At 50.1% G+C, this 18,944-nt stretch overlaps 1 protein-coding gene across 1 annotated transcript in view; it reads right to left on the bottom strand.

Annotated features, from left to right (window-relative positions):
* Positions 1-18,944, bottom strand: part of LOC144669369 (serine/arginine-rich splicing factor 3-like) — a 388,848-nt gene that overhangs the window by 222,838 nt on the left and 147,066 nt on the right. The window lies entirely within an intron of this gene.

Here is an 18,944-nt window from a genome sequence, read left to right on the forward strand (position 1 = left end):
TGATTAAGAGGGTTAATGGCCTAATAAGTCCTATTGTCAGAGGCAGACTGGAATTACTCCAAGGCCTTTCGGACTAGGCCAGATGTGTGGAGGTGGTTTCCTGGCAGCAGACGGGGGGAATTGAGACCAGCACCCCTGGCAGGCTTTACGAACATACGAAGAAGGAGCAGGAGTAGGCCATTCGGCCCCTCGAGCTTGCTCCGCCATTTAATAAGATCATGGCTGATCCGCTAGGAACCTCAAATCTGCATCCCGCCTACCCCCGATAGCCTAACACCCCCTTGCTTACCAAGAATCTATCCACCTCTGCCTTAAAAATATTCAAAGACTCTGCTTCCACCCCTTATCCAGGAAGAAAGTTCCAAAGACTCACGACCCTCTGAGAGCAAAAAATTCGCCTCATTTCTGTTTTAAATGGGCGACCCCTTAGTTTTAAACAGTGACTGCAGCTGCAGCCAAATGGGCTGCCCTCTGGTCAATAAAGGGCCAGTTTGGGGAAAAGCGCTGATGGGTGACTGTTTCCGATCCTGTGCGGGTCTGTGACCTTCATTTCACCCCCAATACCAGGATCCTAACCCAAAACCCAAATACTGCCCTTAGTTATTTGGTCAGGTTCAGTTCATAGATACCCCTTTGAGTTTTGAAACTTCTGAAGCAGGGCAGAGTGGGCCCTGTTCCGGCGTCTGTGTTTGTAGTTTCCTACCCTTCTGTCAGTGCTGGGCCCTGCTCTTGTTCGCCGCTGGGTTGGAGCCTGAGGTAAATTGGGCCTAGAATTATATAAAACTTTTCAGCCCGCAAAGCAACATTATTGTCACAGTCTTTTGGGAAAGTGGGAATATGTGCACTCCTGAGATTATATTTTGGTCACCTGTGATTTATTTTCTCAAACGTACGTCTGTTCCAGGAAGGCTGGCCTACATTTTACTAAAGCCTAACTGGGCCTCTTAGCCTTGCACAGTTTGCGCACTGTTACTCACAGACTGAAACACGCTCCCTCAGTGATGAGCGTTAAGGCAATTCTTTGAATACTGGAGGGGGCCCCCATTTATCATTCCTGTCATATGCAGCCCGGTTCAGTTAATGCGATTGGTGCTGAACCAATTTGTTGTCATGGCAACCGTTTCAAGGCCTCTCTTCTTTGTGTCTGCATCTCTCACTCACACACATTGGCTCCCGCAATTACTCTCTCTCTCTCTCTCTCTCTCTCCGTCTCAAAAGTAGAAGTGGGAACGAAGAGGGGATCAGGAGTTGGAGGGGGCAGGTTCCCGGAAAATTGATAAGAGGCTGAGGGAGGCGCTAGGCCTGCATTAATTCGATCGTTGATGGAGAGTTAGTGGGAATGAGGAGGGCGGGTGTCTGTGTTAGGGCAGGGGCTGGATCAGTCAGAATTTGTTCCCTTAACCCTTACAAAATGACCCCTGCAGGAAGCTATGTGTTTGATTATCGGGTGAGATCAGGTTGAGCTGTGATATCGTTCCTGGTGGAATGTACAGCAAATATTCAACCCTAGATTTTCCTGTGTGGGCGCAGTTTATGTTTGAAGTTAAATGGCTGTGTGCGACCACTTTTCCAAGTCCCTTGCCAACTTCATGCCCTGTGCCAGGTTCCGATCGGATGGACCGACTAGGACTTTTCTTGGTTGGGTCTGGATCCTGACGTTGGCCTGAGTTCCGGATCGGGATCCCCGAAAGCCGTGGCGGGACGTCGGTCACGATCTTCCCGGAGGCAGATTCTCAATTGGTCACCTCCAGGAGCCCTGTCCAATTGCGGACGGTGGGCGGAGCAAGGGAGCAGGCGGCCCAATCAGAAGGCCCGCAGCAATGTCAGGCCGAGAGCCCCACCGGGAGAGGTGGGAGCTGCTGAGGTAGGGGGGGTGAACGCGGGGCACCGCAACATGGAAATGGCCTCAGTTTTCTCCAGAGAGGTCAACAGATAAGGAGGTCCAAAGCCATCAGGGTGGAGGGGAAACCCCTCCTTAGGAACACTCACAGATGAGATTACAGCCTTTGATCTCTGCGGCCCTGTCATAGGGACATGGAGCCTTCATCCCTGATGGATCATTGGCCTGCTGCGGGGAGGCTGCCTCCAATGAGCTGGCAGCCTCCGCATGTGACAGGGCGGGGCTCCTACAGTGGGACGATACCAGCGGCGTCGCAAAAGGTCCTCGATGGGGCTTCAGTTGTACTGATTCCCGGTGCTATATGGACTACATGGATTGCACTGATTTCCGATTCCCAGTAAACCCCTGGTAAAGGTCCTGGAGGTGGGAATGTATTGGGTATATCTGCCCCGGTGCAGCTCCTGCCTATTCCCCCATGCCCACCAAACCCATCCTCCCCCACACCCCCTCACCTCCAACCTCTACCGGGCCAGGAAAACTCAGCCCATGTCTGCGGACAGCCACACTAGCTTTAAATGCTGCATTTAATAACCTCCTCACTGACTCCCAGTTTGGGTTCTGCCAGGGTCACTCAGCTCCTGACCTCATTAAAGCCTTGGTTCAAACATGGACAAAAGTGCTGAACTCCCAAGGTGAGAGTGACTGCCCTTGACATCAAGGCAGCATTTGACCGAGTGTGACATCAAGGAGCCCTAGCAAAACTGGAGTCAATGGGGATCAGGGGGAAAACTCTCCACTGGTTGGAGTCATTTCTAGCACAAAGGAAGATGGTTGTGGTTGTTGGGGGTCAGTCATCTCAGCTCCAGGACATCACTGCAGGAGTTCCTCAGGGTAGTGTCCTAGGCCCAACCATCTTCAGCTGCTTCATCAATGACCTTCCTTCCATCATAAGGTCAGGAGTGGGGATGTTCACTGATGATTGTACAATGTTCAGCACCATTTGTGACTCTTCAAATACTGAAGCAGTCCATGTCCAAATGCAGCAAGACCTGGACAATATCCAGGCTTGGGCTGATAAGTGGCAAGTAACATTCGTGCTACACAAGTGCCAGGCAATGACCAGCTCCAACAAGAGAGAATCTAACCATCGGCTCTTGATGTTCAATGGATTACCATCACTGAATCCCCCACTATCAACATCCTAGGGGTTACCATTGACCAGAAACTGAATTGGACTAGCCATATAAATACTATGGCTACAAGAGCAGGTCAGAGGCTAGGAATCCTGCAGTGAGTAACTCACCTCCTGACTCCCCAAAGCCTGTCCAACATCTACAAAGCACAAGTCAGGAGTGTGATGGAATACTCTCCACTTGCCTTCACTTGCTCCCACAACACTCAAGGAGCTCGACACCATCCAGGACAAAGCTGCCCCGCTTGATTGGCACCACATCCATAAACATTCACTCCCTCCACCGCCAACGCACAGTAGCAGCAGTGTGTACCATCTATAAGATGCACTGCAGGAATTCACCAAGGCTTTTTCAACAGCACCTTCCAAACCCACAACCACTACCATCTAGAAGGACAGGGCAGCAGACACATGGGAACACCACCACCTGGAAATTCCCCTCCAAGTCACCCACTGTCCTGACTTGGAAATATATCACCGTTCCTTCACTGTCGCTGGGTCGAAATACTGGAACTCCCTCCCTAACAGCACTGTGGGTGTACCTACACCACATGGACTGCAGCGGTTCAAGAAGGCAGCTCACCACCACCTTCCCAAGGGCAACTAGGGATGGGCAGTAAATGCTGGCCCAGACAGCGCAGCCCACACCCCGTGAATGAATAAAAAAAACTTATATAGCGACGTTCAACATAACATAAAAACGTCCCGAGGCGTTTCGCAAGAACGTGATCAGACATAAGTTGAGGCAAAGGGGAGACGTTAGAAGCAAACGCTCGGTCAAGGAGGTTGGTTTCACTAAGTGAGTAAGAGATGGAGTGAGGTGGGGTTGGAATTTTCGGAGCAGCTGGCTGGCGTTGGAGGGTCTGTGTGGGTGAGGGGGATAAGCAAGGCATGGGTGGAGAGGGTGCCTTGGTGCAAGTTTTCTCTTCCTCTTGCAGCCCCCGGACAGATATTCAGGCCTGCACAACCTCCTGGTTGCCAATAGCAACCAGAACGCCTGTCGTTGTGGGCCTCAGGCAAGTGGCAAATCTTTGGTTCCTTCTCCCTGGTCAGACCAGTGACAAGGGTATGACATGCTCGAGAAACTAGGCTAAACTTCAAATAAAGATAGCAGGAAATCCTGCATTTATATAGCGCTTGCACAACCTCAGAATATTCCAAAGCACTTGAAGGCCAATTAATTTTTTACTAAGCATTTATGGCACAGAAACAGGCCATTCGGCCTAGTTGGTCAATGCTGATGTTTATGCTCCACACAAATCTCCTCTCACCCTACTTCATCTCACCCTATCAGTGTATCCTATTCTCCCTCATGTTTATCTTTTCCTTAAATACGTCTATTTCATTCACCTCAACCGCTCAATGTGTTAGTACATTCCCCATTCTCACCGCTCTCTGGCTCAAGAAGCTTCTCTTGAATTCCCTAACGGATTTGTTAGTGACTGTCTTATATTGATGGCTTCAAGTTTCGGCCTCTCCCACAAGAGGAAACACCTTCTCTACATCTACCCTATCAAAGCCCTTTCAGAATTTTCAGCACCTCCTTCAGCTGTTCCCCTTAGTTGAAAGGTCAGTCACATGGGGGCATAAGTTCAAGGTGAGGGGCAGGAGGTTTAGGGGGGATGTGAGGAAAAGCTTTTTTACCCAGAGAGTGGTGATGGTCTGGAATGCGCTGCCTGGGAAGGTGATGGAGGCGGGTTGCCTCACATCCTTTAAAAAGTACCTGGATGAGCACTTGACACGTCATAACATTCAAGGCTATGGGCCAAGTGCTGGTAAATGGGATTAGGTAGGTAGGTCAGGTGTTTCTCACTTGTCGGTACAGACTCGATGGGCCGAAGGGCCTCTTCTGCACTTTGTGATTCTGTGATTCTCACCCCTCAGCCTTCTCTTCTCTGGAGAATAGTGCTCCTGTACTTTATGAAGTGCAGTCTCTGTTGTAAGGCCGGAAACACAGCAGCCAATTTCTGCACAGCAAGCTCCCACAAAAAGCCGTGTGGTGATGACCGTGTACAATTTGCCTTTTTTATAAGGTGAAAGAGACATTAAGATGAGAAGGGAGTTAGGGGCTCATGGGGGCAGGAGGAGAGGTGGGTGGGCCCGGATTTTCGCAACACTGGCTAGAGCGCCTGTTTTCCGGAACTATCCTGTCCCTCCCCGAGCTGTATGTGGCAGGCGGCCAATAGGAGTAACTGAAGGGCCTATTAAAGCCCCTCTCCTGCACTGACTGGAACTTTCGAGTCATCCAGCAGCGTCCCCGCGCCCTAACCCGGCCCTGCCTTACAGCAGCTGGAACACGACCAGTGAGAGGAGGAGGCCTCCAGGTGGAAGGAGTGCTGCATCCCACTAGGGGGAAAAAACCCTCCCCCACAGCCGACATTGGGCCATAGCCGGGGCTGTTGGCCTTCCAGTAGAGGGATTGTCCCCCCACAACTACCATGGCCTGATCAGAGGGCATCTCCAGGCTCTCTCTCTCTATTTCTCTCTTTCTCTCTCTCTGTCTCGCTCTTGCTCTCTCTTTCTCTTGTTCTCTCTATCTCTCTCTCTCTTTCTCTCTCTCTTTCTCTCTCTCTCTGTCTCGCTCTTGCTCTCTCTCTCTCTTGTTCTCTCTATCTCTCTCTCTTTCTCTCTCTCTCTCTCTCTTTCTCTCTGTCTGTCTCGCTCTTGCTTTCTCGCTCTCTCTCCCTCTCACTCTCTCTCTCTTGTTCTCTCTCTCTCGTTGTCTCTCTCTCTCAATGAATCAACAGCTCTCACCTCAGATGGTTCTGGTCATCACACACTAGGAAGGATGTGAAGATCCTCGGAGTGTGCAGAGGAGATTTACCAGAATGATTCCAGGGATGAAGGAATTTAGCTGCAAGGTTGGGTTGGAGAAGCTGGGGTTGTTCTCCTTGGAGCCAAGGAGTTTGAGGGGAGGTTTGATAGAGGTGCACAAGATTATGACAGGCTTGGGTAAGGCAGACAAAGGAAAAGCTGTTCCCACTAGCTAATGGTACAAGGGCCAGGGGGACACAGGTTTAAGATTTGAGCAAGAGATACAGGGAAGAATGTGAGGGAGAAATGTTTTACATAGGGAGCAGTAACGACCTGGAACTCGCTGCCTATGAGAGGGATGGAAGTGAAGATGATCAATGATTTCAGAAGGTAATTGGATAGGCTCTTGAAGGAAATAAACTTCCAGGGCTATGAGGTCAAAGTGAATGAATGGGAACTGATTGGATTGCTCTATGGAGAGCCAGAATACGCTTGATGGGCTGAATGGCCTCCTTCTGTGGCGCAAATTGCTCCATGACTCGTTGCTGGAGGGCCTCCTAATGGCCCTTCAGGCTTATTTGGACACTGAGCCCGGCCTCTGGCCGCTAATTGACCGACGCGCCATGAATAGTTTCAGTGACCATTCCCAGCGCCGCATGGCCCCCGGGACCCGCATCTGTTTCCGACGTCGGGTTCCCGACTCCGAACGGAAAACCCGGCTCCGACTGTCAGTGGCTGGGGAGCGTAAGTGACAGGCCGCCAACTTGAAAGGACCTTTCTCACGGGCGGGTGGCAATCGCTGGAGCACTGACTACTGAAGAGTGGAGGAGACTGGCAGTGCCCTGTGGGCACTTGCCGTTTACGTCAATCACAACAAGAAACATTGACATTGACCAGCTGTGTTCGTTCAGCTGGAGCCCCGGGTCTCAGTGTGAATGTCTCGTTCATTCCGAGCTCCGTCCTGTTAGCTCGACCTGGTGGGCGGTGCTGGGGAGTTTGGGGTGGGGGTGGGGGGGGCGCTGGGGAGAGTGGGTGAGGTTGGGGGGGGTCACTTGTTCATGAGGACAGGGAAAGCCGTCTTCGAGATTTGGAGCCGCCTCGCAGAAGCGGAGGAAAAATACTTTGTAGCTTTTAGCACCGCGGTTTTATAACGTCAACCTGAGGAGAGTGGGTTGAAACACCGGCAGCGAGCGAGGCACTTGGCCTGCGCTGCACTCCCGCCATTTTAAATTGTCGCCATTGTGGAAAGAAATGGAGGCCCTCGGGAGTCGAGGCGAGGGAGAATCTGGGGCTCAGCGAGCGGGCTGAATTTGCCTTGGCTCCTGGGCTCTGCAGGTTGATGATTTTGAATAAGTAACTGGATTAAAAATGGATGAATTTAATGAATACGACTGTGTCGTTACTTTTAAGATGAATTTCAGTGTCAGCGGTGCCCTGTGACTAACCATCACGCGGAGTCCGCTGGTGTTTGCTTATTTTTATTGTGCTATCCATCCAGCAGCTGCGGACGGGTTCAGCTCCAGGGCTGACTTGGACATTAACTCTTTCAGTGCCAGCTCCCTCCCCACCTCAGCAACCCAGTCAGGACTGGTTTATGCCTTGGGGGGGGGATCTCCATGCAAATGTCAAGTTTCTCAGACAACAACACTACATGTGTCCGTCTTAATCTGTTGCCCAATCAGTACATGCACTACGTAAAGAGGTGATGCAGGCAGCGCTAAAAAATGAGGTGGCGGAATGATGAGGAATTGGCTGGTAACATTGTGTAGGTTGCAGGGTTCAATCGTTCCGTGTTTGATTAGGTGAGTCTGTTTGCAATTGATGCTCACTGTGCTTGATTGTTTAGGCCTGGGTGTGGACTCAGAGAAAAGTAAACAAACTGCTGAGAAAGCTGCAAGCCCAAGCTGAAGCATGGAGCAGACATCTTAAAGCACTGCAAATCAGGTTCCTACACACATATAAGTTGGTGTGGCATCTCTGCATAGATCTGAGATGTAAAATATACAATACAGGTGCCCTGTTACTAGAGCAGCACTGGGACCTCTGGTTGGCTCAGTATCCTGTGCATGACGCAAGCCAGACAACCTTCGTCGGGAAGAGAGATTCTCACCACCTCCCCTTGACCTTCAATGGCATTGTCAATACAAACCCCTGCATCCACCAACAACCAGGGGTCACCTTTGACCAGAAACTCAACTGCACCAGCCACATAAGTGTTAACAGGATCCACAGCGGTTGGTGAAATCAAAACTAAGGCACAGAGCCTTTCCTTGCTGAGACAGTTTATTGACTTTGTTCAGTGTCAACACTCCTCGACCACATCCAGTGTCCCAGCTATCCCCAATTATATGTGTTCAAATAGCCATCACCTGTTTCCCTTAACAATGTAACTGATATGAACAAACCTTAACAATGTAATTAATAAAACATTGACAGGTCAGAGGCTGGGAGTTCTGCGGTGAGTAACTCACCTCCTGACTGCCCTAAGCAAGTCTGCCATCTACAAGGTGCAAATCAGGAGTGTGATGGAATACTCTCCACTTGCCTGGATGAGTGCAGCTCCAACAACACTCAAGAAGCTCGACACCTTCCAGAACAAAGCAGCCCACTCGATTGATATCCATCATCTATGGTGCAATTTCGAAGAAGATCAGATGAGTTCTCCCAGGTGCCTTGGTCAATATTTATCCCTCAATCAGCTTCATTAAAAGAGATGACCTGGTTATTATATCATTGCTGTTTGTGGGAGCATGCTATGCTAAAGTTGGCTGCTGTATTTCATATATTACGGCATTTCAGGAAGTACCTCCTTGACTGTAAAGTGCTTTGGAACATTCTGAGGTTGTCAAAGGTGCTATATAAATGCAAGTTCTTCCTTTCTCTCTTTTTTGTAATGTATTTATTCATTAAATAAGGCCCCTCTGGCTTGAAGGTTTAGCTGCATGGATGGAGTGTTCTGCCTTCAACAGGCCCTTGTCAGGTACACTTCACAATCCAATTCTCAAAGTCACCATAAGATAAAGGCCTGCCACACGGAAACACAGAATCTGGTGGAGCCTGAAGCAAAAAGGATTTAATTAAAACATCCATCATTCAGATTGAGCACCGAGGCAGGGAAATCTTGGCAGATTCACCACATGGGCAGAGCAATAGTTGTTTAACAGTAAAACAAGAGTGGCGGAGATTGTGCACTTGCCAAGCTTGGGTGGAAGCCATTCAGGGGCAGGCCCGACCCTCACAGGTCAGAGGGCATCACCACACCCTCGACCAGACTGACAGTTCAGTTTTAGGTATTCCCCGGGGCCTTTCGCCCAGGCCAATGGATGGCAGCCACGGTAAAAATGAATTTAAACCACTCTTGGGCAACTTGCATTCATATAGCACCTCCCCTGACCTCAGCTTATCTCAAAGTCCTTCCCCAACCAGTGAAGTCCACTCAAAGTGCAGTCACTGTTGTCATGTGGGAAACACGGCCGCCAATTTGTGCACAGCAAGCTCCCACAAACAGCAATGTGATAAAGACCAGGCCTGAGTGATCCTTTACGTCCACCTGAGAGGGCAGGTGGGGCCTCAGTTTGATGTCTCGTCCACTAAGACAGCACCTCACGACAGTGCAGCACTCTGTCAGCGCTGGAACAGGGAGCGTCTGTCCATATTTCCGCGCTCAAGCCTCCAGAATGGGGCTCGAACCTGTGACCTTCTGACACAGGGGCAATAAATGCTACCTACCGAGACATATTGATGTGGAAAATTAGCCATACGGCAAAGGGCCGGGAACCATGGAGACAGTCGGGGAGAGAAGAAAACAATTAATTCTGATTGGAGTTAATTCGATTCTGCAGCTCTCCGGCTCTGAGTGAACCATGACGCATAAACAAATAATAGATTACCAATTCCCTAAGAGGCCTTAGCACACGCTGAGCTTGGGGCTTTGCAGCTCGTGTTTCACTCGTTAAGGTAATTACTGCTTCCTATTCATTAATAATCTCAAGGGCCTTAGTGGGAGACAGGCAGAGGTTAATAGAGATGAATGTAGGAGGAGATCTGGGGGTAGGGAACTGAGAAACAGCCTGTATGTGAGAAATACACTGTCAGACAGGTCCTAGCCACTTGGAGAGTAATTATGTTTGATTTTGGGGACTGTAATTCTACCTACCTTAGGCTCCCAGAGTCAAGTTAATTTCCCCGAATCCCAAGCTTCAGACAACCAGAGGCTCCCCCGTCTACTCAGCCCCAACAATGTGCGTGGTTGGAGAGAGAGGATTGGTGTGAAACTGTGCCCGAGCTGATTGAAATACTAAGGAAGAGGGGAACGTCTGTCAAACTGCCTCCCTGCCTGACCCAGGGCTTTCAGACACAGAGATAAACACAAAAAAACTGCGGATGCTGGAAATCCAAAACAAAAAAACAGAAATACCTGGAAAAACTCAGCAGGTCTGGCAGCATCGGTGGAGAAGAGCACAGTTGATGTTTCGAGTCCTCATGACCCCGGAGAAGGTCATGAGGACTCGAAACGTCAACTGTGCTCTTCTCCGCCGATTCTGCCAGACCTGCTGAGTTTTTCCAGGTATTTCTGTTTCTGTTTTTGTTTCTTTCAGACATAGAAGCAGTTCGTGCCCACATGCAGCAGCAAGACCTGGACGACATTCAGGCTTGGGCTCATAAGTGGCAAGTAACATCCATGCCACTCAAATGCCAGGCAATGACCATCTCCAACAAGAGAGAATCTAACCATCGCCCCTTGACATTCAATGGCATTACCATCACTGAATCCCCCACTATCAACATCCTAGGGGTTACCATTGAGAAACTGAACTGGACGAGCCATGTAAATACTGTGGCTACAAGAGCAGGTCAGAGGCTGGGAGTTGGGCAGTGAGTAACTCACCTCCTGACTCCCCAAAGCCTGTCAACCATCTACAAGGCACAAGTCAGGAGTGTGATGGAATACTCCCCACTTGCTGGGATGAGCGCAGCTCCCACAATACTCGAGATGTTCAACATCATCCAGGATAAAGCAGCCTGTTTGATTGGCACCCCATCCCCACCTTAAGTGGCAGCAGTGTGTACCATCTACAAGATACACTGCAGCAATTGGCCAAGGCTCCTTCAACAGCACCTTCCAAATCCACAACCACTACCATCTAGAAGGACAAGGGCAGCAGACACATGGGAACACCACCACCTGCAAGTTCCCCTTCAAGCCACACACCATCCTGACTTGGAAATATATCGCCGTTCCTTCACTGTTGCTGGGTCAAAATCCTGGAACGCCCTCCCTGCACCACATGGGCTGCAACAGTTCAAAAAGGCTTCTTACCCACCACCTTCTCAAGGGCAATTAGGGATGGGTAATAAATGCTGGGCTAGTCAGCGACGATGAAAGAACGAAAGAAGGAAGAGACAATCATTGAGGAAGGAATAATGAAACCAAAGACAGAAATCTTGGACAGTAATTATGGTCAGTGGTTTGAATAGTGTGTGAGCAATTTAATCTATTGGCAGAGGCAATAAATATTTCTGCAATACGGCTGGCTCAAGATTTACTGACTGTTTTTCCCATGGAAATCTAAAATTAAAGCTATTAAATAAGTTTAGTGGCAGATTGATTTTGAAAACGGTACATACTTATGGTTAGTTGTGTCAGGTTAATGCAGGGGGTGATATCCTTATCCCTGAGTCACAAGGTGGTGGGTTTGAGGCCCACTCCAAAGACTTGAGCACAAAGTCCAGACCGACAATCCAGCGAGGTACCGGGGGGAGTGCTGCACTGTTGGAGGTACATCCTCTATGCTCACCTGGGAGCCTGTCTACCAGCTTGATTGGTTTATAATGTTTGACCCCCGTGCCTACAGGTGCTCAACAAAGGCAGAGATGCCATCTTTCATGAGGGACATCAAACTGAGGCCCCTGTCAGCCCACTCAGGCAAGCGTATAAGACCCGGGTCTGTTTCAAAGAAGGGCGGGGGAGTTTTTCCCGGTGCCCTGAACAGCATTGAAGCCTCAACCAACATCACTTGGATCATCGGGGGCTCTGAAGAAAGGTACTTTACCTGAAACACTAACTCTAACACTATCTCCACAGACCTGCCTGAGTATTTCCAGCATTTTCTGATCTTATTTCAGATTTCCAGCATCCACAGTAGCAGTTTTTTTTAAGCGAGGTGATCTGGTCATTATCACATTGCTGTTTGTGGGATCTTGCTGTGCACAAATTGGCTGCCATATTTCCTAGGCTACAAAAGTGATTAGGCTTCTAAAAGTGCTTCATTGAATGTAAAGCACTTTGGGGTATCTTGAGGTTGTGAAAGGCGCTGTATAAATGCAATGTTGCCCCTGAGAATTTGGCCAGTTGCTGACATTTTGTGTGTGTAAAGCATTACAGGGTAATATCTAGGGAACTCCATTCCCTTTTAGGCAAGACAGGAGGTTCACTGATAGTTACTTCACACCACATGGCCATTCTGGCTCCCTTGCAAGTTTGAAACTTCTACCCTTATTGCATCTGCTCCAGACCAATGACAAGACTTCGTTCAGAGATGTTGTTAATGATTTGATTTTATCAAAGCTGGCCAAGGTTCAAAGCTTCTAGAACCTGCCTGTACTTCTAGATTTGCCAAAATATCTGTTTAGGGTACTTCTTTGATTCGGTCGCTGGATGTGGGTGTCGCTGGCTGGGCCAGCATTTATTACCCATCCCTAATTGCCCTTGAGAAGGTGGTTCTGAGCTGCCTCCTTGAACCGCTGCAGTCCATGTGGTGTAGGTACACCCACAGTGCTGTTAGGGAGGGAGTTCCAGGATTTTGACCCAGCGACAGTGAAGGAACGGCCGATATATTTCCAAGTCAAGATGGTGAGTGGCTTGGAGGGAAATTTGGAGTTGGTGGTGTTCCCATGCATCTGCTGCCCTTATCCATCTAGGTGGTAGAGGGCTTGACTCATTTTTTGCTTTTTCCCAATAAAGCCATGTTACAGAGCCCATATCCTGAAGCTGTATCAAGCCTGATAATGCCTCACGTTCCCAAACTCCAAATACAACATCTGACAAACTCCCAACTGATGGGGACAGTGTAGAGGGAAATTTACTCTGTATCTAACCCCGTGCTGTACCTGTCCTGGGAGTGTTTGATGGGGACAGTGTAGAGGGAGCTTTACTCTGTAGCTAACCCCGTGCTGTACCTGTCCTGGGAGTGTTTGATGGGGACAGTGTAGAGGGAGCATTACTCTGTATCTAACCCCGTGCTGTACCTGTCCTGGGAGTGTTTGATGGGGACAGTGTAGAGGGAGCTTTACTTTGTATCTAACCCTGTGCTGAAAGTACGTGTGGGCATTAGCTGAGAACATGTGTGTGCTTGATGTGGCACTCCCATGTCATTAATAGCTAGACAATACTCACTGGGTAAGCGTCACACATGAAGAACAGTCAGTGTGGTGAGAAAATCAGCCCTCATAAGGAAGCAGCCATTTACTGTCCCTTCACCCAGGATGGGAGAAGCTTGGTTTAGTTAACAATGTTTGATATACAGCTTCCTTGGCAGTCAGGTTGGAAGCAGTTAATTAAAGTATTTCCCCTTCTCTAATTTATTGAGATTCATGAATCCAATGTTGCGAAGGTTAATTGCTCCGTATTCGGGGGGAGGGACTTGCTAATTGTCAGCAAGATGCTCCTGACATATCTCTTTATACTGATCTGACACGGCATTATCAGCCATGGCTCAATTAAGGCTCTCTGAGTCAGAGATTGTAGCTTCACTACCTCGCAAAGTGCTTCACAGCCAATGAAGTTGTTTTTGAATTGCAGTCACTGTTGTTATGTAGGAAACGCACCAACCGGTTTGTGCACAGCAAGCTCCAACAAACAGCAATGTGATAATGACCAGACCATCTGTTTTAGTGATGTTGTTAATTGGTTTATTGAAAATTCATCATGGCAGTAGGTGCTGAATTCCGAGGTCGATACAAATAAAACGAGTATTCAGGACAGCTCCAACAACATTCAATGGCATTACCACCACTGAATCCCCCACTATCCAACACTATGGGGGTTACCATTGACCAGAAACTGAACTGGACTAGCCATATAAATACTGTGGCTATAAGAGCAGGTCAGAGGCTAGGAATCCTGCAACGAGTAACTCACCTCCTGACTCCCTAAAGCCTGTCCACCATCTACAAGGCACAAGTCAGGGGTGTGATGGAATACTCCCCACTTGCCTGGATGAGCGCAGCTCCAACAACACTCAAGAAGCTCGACACCATCCAGGATAAAGCAGCCCACTTGACTGGCACCCTATCCACAAACAAATCACTCCCTCCACCACCGACACACAGTAGCAGCAGTGTGTACCATCTACAAGATGCACTGCAGGAACTCACCAAGGCTCCTTAGACAGCATGACCACTGCCATCTAGAAGGTCAAAGGCAGCTTGGTTTAATGTCTCAGCTGAGAAGCGGTGTCTGCGACAGTGCAGCACTCCCTCAGTATTGGACTAGGAGAGTCAGTCTGGATTTTGTGCCTAAGCCCTGCAGCGGGGTTTGAACTCACAACCTTCTGACTCTGAGGTGAGTTTGCTCCCCACATCGATGAGCGCCAACGTGTGTGGGCCCCTGGTTGTTGTATGGAAGAAGAAGTTTGAGGTTCTCAGGGCGGGGATGGGGGTGGGGGTGGGGGGGTGGGGGTGGGGGTGGGGGTGAGGGTGTTGGGTGGAAAGCGGGTGTGACAGAATGTGAAGCAAGGAGGGAGCGGTGAGAGTTGAGAAGTCGGTGACGGTGTTAAGGTGGGCGAGCGAGAAGGAGGTACTGCTAGTGGATGGTGTGGAATGTGAGCAAGGAAGAGGCGAGCGTATGTCTGCAACCAGAGTGAGAGGTGGTCCAATACAGTCCTGTGGTGCGTGGTGAAGGGTGTGATGGAGGGGCGGCAATTTTTCGGAGCAGTGAGGGAGGAGTCAGCTCGGGAACTTTGGTTGGACATCTTCCTGGGGTTTTTAATCATATGGTCTCCCACCTGATCGAACAGCCTTTTCCCTCATCTCCGATACTTTTATACAGTTCCTTACAGAAAATGAAAAAAAGACAATTTGCTTTTGAATGAAACAATGGTCATTCTCCTGATTGTTGCTCACAGCAGAATCCAGGGGATTAATCCTTCATTCCTGGAGACTCCTGGCCTGTCCTGAGTGGAGTTGGCAAAGGGGTCTTGCCCTGTGTTGTTAAAAGTAATGGAGGAATGAAGAGCTTCACTCAACCCTGAAACCCTTGAGAGGTCACTGAAGCTCAGCTTAGATCATGGCAATGATTTCCTGGAGCTGAGGATTTCTGCAATCTCTCCCCATCTGGGTGTGAGTGTTTGAGCGTAGATGTATGTGTTTGTGTGTTTGAGTGTAGATGTGTGTTTGTGTGTGTGAGTGTAGATGTGTGTGTGTTTGAATGTAGATGTGTGCGTTTGTTGGTGTGTTTGAGTATAGCTGTGTATGTTTGTTTGTGTGCACAGGTATATATAAGTGTGTGGATAAGTATAAGAGTGGGTTTCTGTGTATGTGTGCATATGTGTAGGTGTGAGTCTGTACATGCATGTGTGTAGGTGTGAGTAGATGTAGGTTTGAGTGAGTGTGTGTGTGGATGTGAGTGTGAGTAAGTGTGAGTGTGTATATGTACCTATGCATGTGTGTCAGTATGAGTGTGTGTAGGTGTGTGTGCCTGTGTGTGTGTGTGTGTGGAGGGTGGAGGAGGTTACGGAGATCTCGGAGGGTTGAGGTTTGGAGGAGGTTACAGAGATCTCGGAAGGTGGAGGGCTGGAGGAGGTTACAGAGATCTCAGAGGGTTGAGGGCTGGAGGAGGTTACAGAGATCTCGGAGGGTTGAGGGCTGGAGGAGGTTTCAGAGATCTCGGAGGATTGAGGGCTGGAGGAGGTTACAGAGATCTTGGAGGATTGAGGGCTGGAGGAGGCTACAGAGATCTCGGAGGGTTGAGGGCTGGAGGAGGTTACAGAGATCTCGGAGGTTTGAGGTTTGGAGGAGGTTACAGAGATCTCGGAGGGTTGAGGGCTGGAGGAGGTTACAGAGATCTCGGAGGTTTGAGGTTTGGAGGAGGTTACAGAGATCTCGGAGGGTTGAGGGCTGGAGGAGGTTACAGAGATCTCGGAGGGTTGAGGGCTGGAGGAGGCTACAGTGATAAGGAGGGACTAAGGACCTGGGATTCAACCTTGTCAGCTGAGTTGGTCAAGGCTCAATATTGTTGGTTGTAATGTGGGTGGCTCTGGGGGTGGGTGGGAGTTATCCCCATGACCCCCGCCCCTGCTGCTTGTCACTTGGCCGAGGCTCCTGTGAGCCTCTTGTCAAAAACAGCACCGTCAATTTGGCAGCCAGATGGGCAGGTGACTGGCAGGTGACTGGCATTCCTACAATGGGCATCACATCTCAAACCATTTCAGACCCAACGAACGACTGACTGGCTGCGGGCAAACGCGGCGGCAATTTTGTGCACAGCAAGATCCCACACTCCGCACCCGCCTGACTTTGGAGATTTTTATTGACGGGAGAATGGTGGCCCAGGTTAGGTGGTCGGGGCATGGGTTTCTCGGTGTCTGATCTGAAAGAGGGCACCTCTGGCAGTGCAGCTCTCCCTCGGCACTGCACCGGGAGTGGCAGCTTGGATTTTGTGATCAGGTCCCCGGCGTTGGGACTCAAACCCATGACCCCTCGGACTTTGCCAACAGCTCGGACTTTGCCCTGGAGTCTTTCAGGAATTTGAAGATAAATCTCCTGGACCCGGCTGTGAGTAACATCTTAGGGGGCATTGAAAATAAATGCCCATCTTTACATTATTAGTTAACAGAAATGGGCAGCTGGAGACTGGAGGTCATGTGATGAGATCTCCAGGAATGTGTCCAGTCAGAGTTGGCAACCCTAAGGAAGAGCTGTCAGGCTGGCTTTATCGTGACGAGTCTCTGCAGAGGTTATATCTTCACAATCTAACTCCTCGTCCAGGCTCAGGCGCTCACTCTCCAGGCGGCCTTGCTGGTCACTGAGTGTCACTGGGTGCCCTGGACTGGTTTTAGCCTCCTCAGCACAGGCCACTGGTTCCCCTCAGGCTCTTCCTTTCACGCTCCCTGATCTCTCGGCCGGAGTTCTGGACCAGGGCCAGGATGCCGAGGCTTCGGAGTAGGCTGTGCTTTTGCTACCCCCTGCTGGCGATTCGTGAACCTGCAGGTCCTAGTTGGCAATCCGATGACTTGGGACTTCTGCAGGTGCCGCTGGCCGCACTGAGGCTCCTTCTCCGAAGCATCCGGGGAAAATGGGCCTTTCGCTAAACACCCAGATAAGGAAGGTCCTCTTCCAGCCAGCACAACATCCCCCTGCCCCACCCCCACCCCCACGCCCACGTCAGTTAAGGTCACGGGCGAGACCCTGGAAAATGTGGACAATTTTCCTTTTCTGGGCACCCTCCCCCCCACCCCGAGGAAGATAGACGCAGCGGACAAAATTCATCACCGCCTCCAGGGTGCCAGCTCAGCCTTGGGCTGACTGAAGAAAAGAAGACCAGCTCGTCACACACAGGAGGCTGAGGTCAGGGTTTTACTGGGCAGTGGTGACCCCCTGCCCTCCTCTTTGCTCCAGAGACTCGGACAACCCAAACCATCGCCTCACAGCACTGGGGAAGTATCAACATTAGCGCCTCTGTAGGGTCTTCCAAATCCGACGGCAAGAAAGGGTCCAACCACCGACGTCCCCTCCCAGGTCAGCTTGCCCAACATCGAGAGCCGCCAATCAATCGAACCCCCAGCTCCTCCGGGCGAGACATGTCCGCTCGCGTGTCGAACGCCAGGACTCCCGAAGCAACTGCTCCGCTCGGAGCTTGTGACGGGAGGACTCCCGGGAGGGCAGCGGCAAACACTTTAGGGATGTCCTCAAAGTCCCACCCGCCCCTGCAGAGGTCAGACATCCCCGCCAGCTCACAGGAGGCCCTGGCTCGTGCCCGACCCAAAATGGAGAAGGTTCATTCGGGGGAGGCACCCAGCAGGTCGGGAGACTTCGTCGGGAAGGTGCAGAGGTCAAGTCGAGATGTCAGAGACCCCCCAAAATACCCACCTACCCAGCACCACTGGCCCCACATGTGGCAGAGTCTGCAGACCCCGCATTGGATTTATCATCCACCTCAGAACCCAACAACCGGAGTGGAAACAAGTCACCCTCGATCCCGAGGGACTGCTGAACAAGCCTGAGGCTCACACAAGCTGTACATCACTGAACTGATGTAAAGTTTCCTCTTTCTCCCCGTGCATATTGTACGGGAGCCAACGCTGAGACACCATCAAGTGTCAGCTGTGGCCAAATGGGTATGTCTCTTACCTCTGAGTCAGGCTGTTGAGGGTTTGACCCCCAACACCAGACACAAAGTTCCAGGCTGACGCTTTAGTGCGCTGCTGAGGAAGTGCTGCATTGTCAGAGGTCCTGCCTTTCGGATGAGACGTTAAACCAAGACCTCGCCTGCCCTCTCAGGTGGGTGTACAGGATCCCACGGCGCTGTTTCGAAGAAGAGTTGGGGAGTTCTACCCGGTGTCCTGGCCAATATTTATCCCTCAACCATCATCACCAAAACACAGGTTATCTTGGTCGTTATCACATTGCTGCTGGTGGGATCTTGCTGTGCGCAGATTGGCTGCCCTGTTTCCAACATAACAACAGTGACAACTCTTCAAAAAGTACCCGAAGCACGTCAAGCTCATTGGGACGTACGATGATTATGGAAGATACTCTTTGTAAATGCAACTCTTTCTTTCGCTGTGCGATAGCAGGTGGGTGTGAAACACTCCTCAACAGTTGACCTGTTAGCCTTTCTTGCAAAAGGATTACAGCGTAAGATTAAATAAATTTCACTTTGCTGAGATCGCACCTGGAGCACAATGTTGGCATTTTTGGTCTCCTGACCTAAGGAAGGATAACTCGCTTTCCAAGGAGTTCATTGAAGGTTCACAAAATCGATTCCTGGGATGAGAGGATTGCCCTTTGAGGAGGGATTCAGTGGTTGTGGCTTATTTTCTCCAGAATATGGATGAAGCAGAGGTGATTGCATTGAAACGTGAAATATCCTGTCAGGGTAGATGCTGAGAGGCTGTATCCCCAGGCTTGGGAGTGTGGAATTCGGAGTCACAGTCTCAG

The sequence above is a fragment of the Cetorhinus maximus genome, chromosome 29 (assembly GCF_964194155.1).
Source record: "Cetorhinus maximus chromosome 29, sCetMax3.hap1.1, whole genome shotgun sequence".
NCBI classification, from domain to species: domain Eukaryota; kingdom Metazoa; phylum Chordata; class Chondrichthyes; order Lamniformes; family Cetorhinidae; genus Cetorhinus; species Cetorhinus maximus.